General features: G+C 45.0%; 1 long non-coding RNA gene across 1 annotated transcript; it reads right to left on the bottom strand.

The window, feature by feature from the left end:
- Positions 1–3867: 3867 nt before the first annotated feature.
- Positions 3868–10681, bottom strand: LOC121312469. Its single transcript, XR_005949841.1, has 4 exons — positions 10554–10681; positions 8655–8759; positions 7752–7853; positions 3868–4010 (listed from the first exon to the last, which is right to left on the bottom strand). It is a non-coding gene; the product is annotated as an uncharacterized LOC121312469 (long non-coding RNA).
- Positions 10682–11516: the final 835 nt, after the last annotated feature.

The following is an 11516-nucleotide window of genomic DNA, read 5'->3' as shown; positions in this document are numbered from 1 at the left end:
GACGGTCAGCGTTTCAGGACGAGAACGAGGCAGGACTGCAGAGAAACGCCGAAGATCAGGTTTATAAATTTTGAAATGATCTTCGGCAAACAGTTACGGAGCAGATCGAAATAGTACAAAGCTCTTTAGAGGAGGATTGTAGATCACAACTTTTACAATGTAACTGTCACATGTCTAACTGAGCGAGACAGCATGACTCTTTCAGGAGCCCCTTGCAAATCAAACAGCACAGCACAATGGGGCTCACCTCCTGGATACACAAGGAGATGGACAGGTCTGGGTCGTGCTGAACTGCACTGTAATCTATGGTCGTGTGCCACAATCTCACAAAGCTCCCTGAAACACCTCCAGGAAGGGACAGCAACCATGCCAGGACAGCCAGTCCTGCCTTCTCCCTTCACACCAGAACACTTTCGTGAAGTTTTATAATCCAAGTGCAGTAGAAGCATAGGCCTTCAATGATAAATCTGACCTACACACTCCCACTACTTCCAAATCAAACATGAAAAAAAAAAAATGACTACTGCGTATCGCATGCCATTGTGTCAGGCTCAGGGACTGGCAACCTTTTTTTTTTTTTTATTTAATAAGTTAAAAAAACATCTTGGCCTTTTTATTTTGCTAGCCACAGAATCCATGAATGGCTATGGTCACTTAAACTTTACGCCGAGATCGAGAAAGACTTCCATTTCAGAGCAGTTTGACAGGCCCACGTTCTTGCTGTGCACTTAATTTGCGTATATCTGTTTAAAGAGAAGGCAAATCTAAAATTACCTGCAATGCCTCAAACTGCTCTGCAATGCCGAGTTTTTCCAACCACACCAACCAGCTACCACCTCTCAACCCAGCCCTGTTGGAGAACTTTTACTGTAATATTAGATGCATTAGTTAAACCAACAGATCAAACACAGCGATACATCGGCTCAGGGCAGTAGGGGGCGCTGTCAAGCTCTGCAATTGCAGAATCGCCCTGATCGCAGTCTTGATTAGTAATCTGTACTGTATTTGCAATGACTCTTGAAAAATAATAAAACTAAAGTTTTGGAACCACCGGGTCCATCATTAAAACACAAGCAGACACACGTCAATCTGGTTTATAATCCTTTGAGTTCGCAGTTCTCCAAGTTACCAGGCTCAACAGCACCCCCCTACAGTACAAAGCAACACATACAGCAGCTAGAAGTTCAAAGCTTAACATGTTTGTTGCCATGAAACCAGGGTTTGAAAACGAGACCAAAATGCAACAAATGTATGGGTCTGGAATTAAATGGGTTTTTAAGAGCTCCAGGTCGCCCCCTCCCCTACTTCCGAAATAATGATATTTTATACAGCAGATGAAACAAAGCATCAGTATGCAGGTCGATCATTTGGAAATTCTGTATCACTGCCCTCCCAGACACAGAGAGAGAGAGAGAGAGAGAGAGAGGCGATGAGAGAGAGATGAGAGAGAGAGAGAGAGTACAGATTTGACAAAATAAGAAACCATTGTTACACTCTAGAAGTCACAGGAAAAGAAGTCTTAAATCTATAATATAATATTTATATATATATATAAACTATATTGATGCCAACTCTTACATTCACTCTATATCATTCTATCTATATATTCACATTTATTCTTACTGTGATAGCTGAAAGTTGCTTAACACTATTTAGTCATTTATGTATTTATTTATTCATTGTTATTTAGTATTTCCGTCTGTATTCACTTTTAAAGGGAAAACAGGAGTCTGGATCGTTGATTTATACACCAAGGGTAAAGGACTGTTTCTGGGATGAAGTGCTTCCCATCCGCTTATTAAAAATAATAAAATATTAAGATGAAGGAATGTAACCAAATTACAGGACTGGGTCTATCCTGGTCCGACCCGTACAGGACAACAGAACCGACCCAGAAATTGAGACACCTTTTTTTTCCCCTTTAAAAAGGTGCCAACTGCATATGCCTTTGCACTGAGTACTGCCACCTTGTGTGCATACTGTTCCCCCTTATCAATGCTAAAGCAGAGCAGCTAATCAACACATCGCTTATTAATGTGCTGATTTCAGAAAAGAGAGAAGCTGTCCTTCCCTCACCCAAACGGAATCTCTTTCCCTGGATTGCGCAGCAAACACGTCAGAGCTGCAGACGAGGAAAACTTGCTTCCAAAAAAATGGCTTTTAACCCTCGGAGAGAGGTTAAAATCGCCAATCGACTGGTACCTAATTGTAAAGGAAAGGGGCTGCTTGTCTTGTTTTGAAAACCAACCATGAATGGATTTGATTTAATACCAGCCGATAAATACTTCTTAAAAGGCAACAGCGACTTGAGCATGACTATCCGCACACACCTTACCGTCTACAGAAACCGGTCATTACAAATAGACAGGACAAGTCTCTGTGTTTGTGACTCCGTAAAGCAGAACCTACAAGAAAACGTGGATTGAAAATGTAAGTTTGCTTCTTACAGCTGGTTGAGGGACATTCGATAGTTTTTTTTTTTTTTTTTTTTTTAAACCCGTTAAGCACAGATTGTCGTGTTTAGACCCCACTCCCCTCCAATGCTCACAGAAGCTGCTTTGCTTCAGAGCCTACTGCAGCACAGAGGCCGTTAACTGCTGCAAGATTACACAAGCATCTCTCCCCAACTGGATAAGTCAAAAGCAAAAACGGACAACATGAACACCAGCGTGAGTTTTGGTTTCAAGGAATTGTTTGGTTTAGAAACACAGAATGAAACAGGAGAATGATGCACTGGCTATTTGGAGAGAGAGAGAGAGAAGGAAAATGTATATGGTGGAATGGGCAGAGAGGATTGTGGGTAATGTGAGATATGGAATGTGGGTATTGTTGGAATGGTAAGGACTAGTGGGGGAATGTGGGTAATGTAGTCCCACCAGATCAGGAAACACCAAGCCTTGACAATTGTAGGGCAATGCTTTTCCATTGAGCAGCTATTGTAACTTGCTACGTTTTGACCAGTTCTTCCAATAACTACAAAACTGAAGTAGACAAATGCTTTGGAAAATGCCTTCACCGGTGAAACAAAACTTGCATCAAACTAAATGCTCTGGCCAATACATTTGCTTACTCGACTCTTACTGGCTTGTCTCAGAGTGTCGGCTAGCCAATGGAAACAGATTATTTAAAACAGACCAAATCAGAAACCTGCGGACGATCACCTGACCACAAGCTGGGCCGAAGGGCCACTGCCCTAGAAGATTACCATAAAGGCAAAAACAGCAGGACTGACAGACAGAGAAGCCACGACAACAGAACAGGCAATTGGGAACAACACAGATTTAGGAGTAAGATATCAACAGAACTTAATGAGATTTCTACAGATTGGTCTCTAGCCCCCTCCCCGGGCTCCCCAAAGTCAGTGCAGAACTCCACTTGTGTTCAGTCAAGGCTAAATCAGGCTCACTGCAGTTAAAGGAGGGGCAGACAAGGTGCATGGATGGATCAGGTGAGTGTGAGGACCCAACAGACTCCAAGAGAGACCAGAGTTAGAAACTAGTACTGGATTTCACAACTCCCCTAAATGATACCATTGAAATGACCAGGAGTATTGAGGAATCAGCAGCTCCCATGACGAATTCAACGGCAAGCGTCTCTACAAGTAGTCTAGTGGAAACGCTTGTCGGTGAATTTATTATCCTTGGCGAGAGGGGGGCGGGGAGTGAATCACAGCGATCCTTCTTTAGCCGCTCGGATTGCCGTTGCGCTCCTGATCATTTCAGCAAACCAGTCAACCGTTCCTGGTGCTGAGACAAAGGGATCTGTGTGCAGGCCATGCGGAGAGTCAGTCAGGGGGGGTGTGGGGGGGGGTGGGGGGGGGGGGAGTGGGCAGGACTGCACGGACGTCTTCTTCTTCTTCTCGAAGAGGAAGAAGAAGAGCAGACTCCGCAGGGATGATGATGAGGAGGAGAGACCTTACAGGTCAATCAGCTGGTCCACAAGGAGCAGAGAGCACGCCAGGGTTGGCAGGCTGGACTCCGAGCTGCCACTGCTGGTGCGCGAATGACCACCTGCACGTGCGAGAGAGCAGCAGGGTGTGAGAACAGGGCAGAGTGTGATGGGGTGGGGGGCACGTTTTCAAAACTTGGTAAGCAGATTTAGAGAAACATCAGATCTTTTTTTTTTTTTTTTTTTTTAAATCCGCTGCGAATCAGGTCGTCGAAGTGCGGAACGCTCCAGCTTTTAAAAGCATCGTTACATGAACCGATTAAGAGTTGTGCTGAAGAAGCGGTTGCTTGAATTTGTGTGGAGCGCTGTTCTCCGCAAAGTCCATGAAAAGCAGGGATCATCACAAACCCAAGCAGCTGCTTCTCCACTTGTTTCACTTTGTATGGCAAATCAGCCCCATGGACACCAGCGACCATCACCCAATTACCAGCAACTGGTTTCTGTGGACAGCAGCAACCCAAAGAAAAATTAAAACTTGGAATTTAGGGTAGGGGTGGAACAAAAGGCTTCAGACCACCAGGAGCGGCCCGATTTCTTCTCCAATCCACCCAACAGAGGGTGGTATCGAAAGCTTGGGCGTTTTCAACTTCCATGTTGGTCCAATTAAAAGCACCTTGGTGTAAGTTCAACTGAAGAAGAATCTCAGGAAGCTCTTAAAAGACCGCTTTAATAGTTTCTGGACCAGATTCTGAAATCTGCCCACAAAGCATCACCACAAGCCTTGGACTTGAGTACGGTAGCGGGCGGCACAGAATCTGGAAAACCGCGTCTCCTTTTGCTGCAAGTCTGTCTTTGGTCAATAGGTGGCGATGTATCGACTCTGTGAAAGCAGACACACGCAAGCCGAAAAAAAAAAAATCACTGAAGAGAGCTTCAGGTACAAAAGGTGAGCATAGCCTTCAGCCTGGCAGAGGTAGACTGCTTTGCGGTTTCATAGGTTCGGAAACATTTACGTAAAATTACCAAGCTTTGAAAACAATCCCACAGTTAAGACAGACATGACTGGCAGAAAGAACTGAAGCAAGCGAGAGAGGGAGGGAGGGAGAGGGAGAGACCAGGCAGCAGTTTTGATATATAGCGAAAAACAGAAACTGATGCTAAAAAAAAAAAAAAAAAAAACAGGCAAAATGATTAATTCTTACACAGAGACACTGTCAGAAGTAAACAGACACCCAGGACAGGGTGTGATTGCTGTTTTAACAAAGAAACTACCAAAACACCAGTTTCACTCGCAAGAAACTAAATCTAGAATGGGCAAGCAGGAATAAGGCTGGAGAGGAGTTGCAGAGATTCTTAAAACAGATACTATGATTCACTGAGTTGTACTCTTGCTTAACTAAACAGGCTCAAGTGTGTTTTTGGAGGGGCGGCAGTTCTGATCGGATTACTGGATACGGGTGGTTCTCTGCTTCTCTAAGGGGTACGTAAAGAATGACTGCCCAAAATAACATGCAAATATTTAAAAAAAAAAAAACACACAACTGTAAAAAAATCGACAAACAGATAGAACACAAATGCAGGTACTGTTGTAGATCGAATAAACGTTCAGAATTATTTCCCGTTTTGAAATGTATCAAGTTGCCGGATACCAGCACCATAATACTTTTGACAAAAGACAAACTGCCTCGTTTTACTATTTCAAAAAATCCCACTTTTCAAAATCTGTGTCTTACTTCTCCGTTTGATCGGACAGGCGCTTTATCAGAGCCCTTTAGCAGAGGATCACCGACGTGGGGCACGGCTGCCGAGAGCTGCACTCCACTCTCTCTCGGGGGGGGGGGGGGGGGGGTGGTTGGGGATACGGGTGGTCCTGGGCCTTACTTGGGAGGAATTGTTTAGGATGAGCACTGGGATGGGATCAAAACTCATCTGTCCTTCCTTTTCAGCGCTTTCGGAAGAGGAGCAAACCCTGAAGTCAGGTTTGTGGAGTCTGCAGACAGAAGGGACAGATATATGAAGAGAGTGAGAGAGAGAGGAGATAAGCTGGAGAGAGAGAGAGGGTGTGTTCGTGTCCCTTCCGCCCCGGTTAGTGCAGTGGAACAGAAAGTGGGCAGTTAAGAGGCTAGGAAACTGATCAGGTTACATAAACAAGAAAATAAAGCTTAGGTGGATACCAGAGTGCAAACTGTAACGTCCCTTCAGGGTGTATTGTCACCCCCACGGCAAGATCATCCGTTTTACTATCCTCTCGTTTAAAACAAAGTGCGCATATACAAAGTGTCCTGGCAATATTGTGAATATTGGCAACGCTTGTAGAAAATCAACAGGTTGATGGGATTATACCCAATGCAGTCTGAATGCTCTCCGGGAGACTAGGAGTTTATGAAAAAAGTCTGGAGAAGATTTTGGTGTATACCATGTGCAGGGTGACAGGCAAGCAGAGACAGACATCTTCAGAGCTCCACACCTTGAAAAAATGACAAACTGCCTTGTCTTTTTCTGATAAATATTTTCAATTGTTTTTTATTTTTTAAATAGCAGTTTAACAGTGCCTACCCACTAAAAGGCGGATCTTGATCGCTGGTAAAGAACAGATCCATCAATCTGACACACTGGTACATCACTTTTTTGGACTTTATTTTACTATTTCAGGTTGAAGCATAATCTTTAAAAACACCACTCTGGACGGGAGTAGAAATTGGGATCTAAAACTGCATTAAAAACACAATAAACAGAACTTCTTACTAACAGAGGAGGAGAGAGAGAGTAGGAGAGAGAGAGACAGACAGACAGAGGAGAGAATGAAGAATATCTTTACCAGACTGCAGCGAAGCAGAGAGAGACACAGATGCAAATTCATCCAGGCCGAGGCCAAGGCCAGAGCTGGTGCCTGGGGCTTGGGAAGGGACAGGGGCAGGGGTGCTAGAGCCAGGGACAGTGGAGGGAGCAACTGGGGGGTGAGGGAGCAGAGAGCAGCCCAGCAGAGAGTCCTCCCCAGTCAGTCTCACAGACCCCTTGGGGTGGGGGTGGCCGGGGGGGGGGGGGGGGGGGGGGGGGAGTAGTCACGGCGAAAAGATTTTCCCTCTTCCCCCCTCAAAATAAAATTAAACCCAAGCAGAACTTGAAGCTTGGAGGAAGTCTGCAGCAATGGAGGCTCCTCACCCCTTTATTCACCCACAAATCGAACCCTCTGCTCAAGGGCTGCCGATTATCTCCCAGCCAATGAAACAGCTTTCAAAGGACAGCAATGTTGTTGGTCTCGATCGCTCACACACAGAACAAATGAGGGCCACGCTCTTCAAAATGGGCTTTGTTGTAAGACTCGAAGGAGTATCTCATACGCAAAAGGAATGCATTTTAATTCTCACTGAGTTTTAATAGCATTGCAGCGCTGGAATTCTGTATCCGCTATTACGACATCCAGCCTGAAGGGGGGCGCTATGTACAGGGCAAAACAATTCACAGTAATACCAATCACAACATAAACACGCTCATATTCAAAACAAGCGGGTTCAGATAGTGTCAGATGAACACAGCGAATGAAAGTGCTGAGGTTTTAAACACACGCAAAGTCAAACACAGAAACACAGTTACTGAAATCTTACATACACAACATTTACAGTTTGCAAGAGAAATACTCCCCCTGCCCTATCGCAATATCTACTCCCCAATACTCTCGCGATTCCCTCACCACATTCCTTCACAGCAGCCAGACAGAATATTATCCAGACAACTCTGAGGTATCAATTTCACTTCCTCATGATACTCCATTCCCCATCCCTGAGATTTTTCTTGAAAAACACTGCCGGGAAAACAGGACCTAGTGAACCTCCCCCCCCACCGATAGCTACCCCGGGACACACCTGTGAGGGGGGAGGACAGCGAGTCAGTCTGGGAGAGGAGCCTCTGAGCCTGGGGAGCTTCCAGACCAGGAATCAGAGAGTCCACAACGGCATCCACTTTACCTGCAAGAGAGGGAGCCAAGGATAAAGCAGAAGAATTGAGGAGTGGGCTTGACTGAAGTCTTCACAATCTTAAACAGGAGCTGACAAACCCTAGCATGATCACAGAAACCAGGACCAGAGGACGCCGTAGGAAACAGAGACAGACTTGGGACCAGGCAGGAGACACTATTTGACACAGGGAGTGGGTCACCTAGCCCTGTAGTTGATGTTGAATCATTGGAGTCCTTGAAGACCAGACCTGACTAACGTTAGGAGTGATGTGAATCACAGCTGCTGCTTATCCTGGACAGATACAGTGCAACAGGTCGATAACATCAAACCCCCAAGTCAAGCTGACAAAGGTTTCTGATGAAGCCACTGGATCAGTGATTGGCCATTTCTCATCTCATGAAAAAGCAAGTGCTTCCCGGCAATAGACAAAGCAGCAACTAGAACTTATTTGCAGGCATCGTCGTTGCTGAAAACTGTATATGCAGTATACTTATTTGAGGGGAGTTCTGTAACCCAGGACTGGGTGCAGGGCTAGAGTTTCTAACTGTGTGTGCATGCATTGTGCTCAAATCGTGCAAGAACCATTAACGGAGTCTCTGCTCTCAATACTTCTCTTACTGCACAATTCAGGCAGAAACATCACGAGGAAACACTATCTGGATCATTCGATTTGAGCATGCAGCAGTGCAGCCAGCTACACTATCCCTTAACCTCTGTGAACACTAGGGGCTGGTTTCACGAATCCTGGACTACTGCAGGTGATTTGATGTAAAGCACGGTCAGGCAGAGACAGACAGACAGACAGGTTACCGTTGTAGGAGCCCTCTGTGGAGCTGCCGAAGGGGTCAGCCAGAGGCAAAAGCTCAGGGAGCAGCAAGGGAGGCTCGGGGGATTTGAGTCCCTCAATCAGCTTTTCTGAGAGGTCAGCGAGAGAGAGAGAAAGAAAGACAGCAGAAAAAAAAAGGTAAAATAAAGAAGGACAAAGCCAAGCCAGCAGCAGTTAGTAACTTCACAAAGCCTTGCTTTCATGTTAAATCCAGAATCGAAACAGTGCAACTTATTTAAAAAGGAAGATTGTTTTCCCTAACTCATGAAAGTAAGGCATTAGAAGTGGCAGTGCGGTTTTTTTTCAATCCAGCAGGTGGCACTAAAGTGCAACTGTTCCATGCACACAGCAGGTTAACAGGAGCACAAAGGCTTCAGCAGGGCTTTGCACAGCTCAACCGTCACTGAACAAGCACACTGGGAGCTCTTCGCATCAGTGCTCCCTTCTCCCTCCTGTGGGATTAGACTCTGCGCGCAAAATCTACATAAAAGAAACACAGCCTCAGTGAATCGACTGCTTGTTGCAAGATTCACAGAGATACTAAATGAGAGCAGCGCTACTGACATCAAAGTACATGCTTCTTAATACTGGAGATCAAAAAATGTCCTTATTAGTGCTAACCAATTACTGGATTATTTGTCTGGATATTCTAAGAAATTGAACGTTCTTACCACGTTTCTTGAAAATCGGAGCAGCTCTCTGTTAGAGATTAGTGTGGTATACGGTGCCTTCATATATCACAGTATCCAGGGAAACGCATACATGCCAAAAGACTGAACATTGGCATCGCTGTTAGTAATCAAGGCTAGAGCCCTTTACAGCAGTCCATGCGTGTCAGTGGGGACAGTGAGCTATTCTGTCCTGATACTTACAGTCCACAGGGGGCACTGGGGCGGTAGGGCACAGGGAGGGGCCACACCACTGACTCCCCCCCCCGTTTCAAGAGGGCCCTGGTCGACACCAGACACCAGGCTTCTGCTCGACCCCGTCACTGGGGGAGAAAAGGTCGCAGGTCACAATAGATTCCAACGGAATTGCAGCCCTAAAATGTCTAGCTTTGTCAATCAGTAACTTTTTAATGGATTCTCCTGTTCCTGTCGTTAAATCTGCAGAAAAATCTGCTTGTTTCTCATTGCATTTCAGCAGGTGCTTGAGCCCGAAAACACGCGTTTCCTAACCCTCACCAACTTCATTCATTGTGACCTGCTGGTTTTGGTCTGTACGGCTGTTCCGAAGTGAAATCGGTGAAGGCGTTTCTATCCGTTTTCTACAGCTCCGATTATCTTACAGGGGTCACGTGATAACAGTAGTTTCTGCAGATGTAAATTGTCGCGATTACTTTAGGTGCTGTAGGGCTTGAGATTAACGAAGCAAGGCTTCGTATTACTGACGGAAAATGAATTCAGCAGACGGAAGCTGTCTTTAGACCCACTTACACGTTGCGGTTACGACACAAAAAACACCCCAGCTACATTACGATGTGAGTCCGAGGGTTTATGAAAGCAACCGCCCGTGCCGCGCTCTGCAACAACAGCGCCTAGACACACACAGTTGCAACCAGAGTCGGAACCACAAGCAAAGCTTCTAGCCGACAGCTTGTTGAAGGCATATAAAAGACACCAAGACATGCTCCAAGTCCTCTCTGTGTTCTTGAAGATAACTCTTGAATATTGGAATCAAACAAAGGAACCATGTTAAATTCTTAAGTGCTGTCTGGACATGAATCAATCTTAACAATAAACCAAAGCACTCTCACACTCTTCCTCCCCCCCCCCATTGCATTACCTGGAGTGTCAGAGAGCAGGACTCCCCCCAGTACTAAAGCATTGCATTACCTGGAGTGTCAGAGAGCAGGACCCCCCAGTACTAAAGCATTGCATTACCTGGAGTGTCAGAGAGTGGGAGAGGGTTGAAGGGGTCTGGAACACACAGCAGGGAAGGGGGAGGGCTGGAATCCAAACCAAGAATATCAGCAGATCGCTCCCCTTAGCAGACAGAGAGAGAAGACAGACAGACCCACAGACACACAGAAAGAAGCAAAACTTCTTTTTGTTTTAAGAAATTTTTTTTATGTGATATAAAAATGTGTATATCATATATTTAACAAAAACAAACAAACAAAATGATTACGTTACGTTCAATGCAGTTTTGTTATGAGTTTATGACTTGTTTTGGGCAAAACCTTTACGTGCGACACCGTCTTTAAATAGGAATTCTTTTTGTGGTTGAGGTATGCATGCAAAGGGAAACACTGCTAGACTTCACGCAGATTTTGTAGTTGGTCTGTGAGGTTTGTGGGTTGTTTTACTATCCGGGGCATACAAATTAACAGTAGCCGTATGTAAACAATGTGTCTCGAACACCACAAAACTCCGGGGGGAGTTGGTGGTCCTAGACACATTGTTACATTTTGCTACATGTTAATTGGTAAGCCCTGATATAAATAAAGCAGCTACAATGAGGTTGCACTGTTCCCTTTCATGATAACTCACGAAGCGATGCTTGAATGAGTAGAACAGGGTAAATTTCTGCCACCGCGGCATGTTCAAACGAGTTTGTTCAGCTATGAGTATTTGCGTTAACTTGTTTTATAGTTTTTCAGATCTTTGAGTGGTTTTTTTTTTTTTGTGTGGCATTTTGAGTTTTTAAACATTTTTTTAACTATATATATAAAAACAATTTTTTATTAAAGTTTATGTTGTGGTTTTTTTTATAAGGTTATTTTTTAAGTCATTTTGCTTCTTTCTGTCTGTCTGTGGGTCTGTCTGTCTTCTCTCTCTGTCTGCTAAGGGGAGCGATCTGCTGATATTCTTGGTTTGGATTCCAGCCCTCCCCCTTCCCTGCTG

The sequence above is a fragment of the Polyodon spathula genome, unplaced genomic scaffold (assembly GCF_017654505.1).
Source record: "Polyodon spathula isolate WHYD16114869_AA unplaced genomic scaffold, ASM1765450v1 scaffolds_3954, whole genome shotgun sequence".
NCBI classification, from domain to species: Eukaryota; Metazoa; Chordata; class Actinopteri; order Acipenseriformes; family Polyodontidae; genus Polyodon; species Polyodon spathula.
Note: the sequence above shows the minus strand (reverse complement) of the source record. Positions and strands in the feature narration are given on the sequence as shown.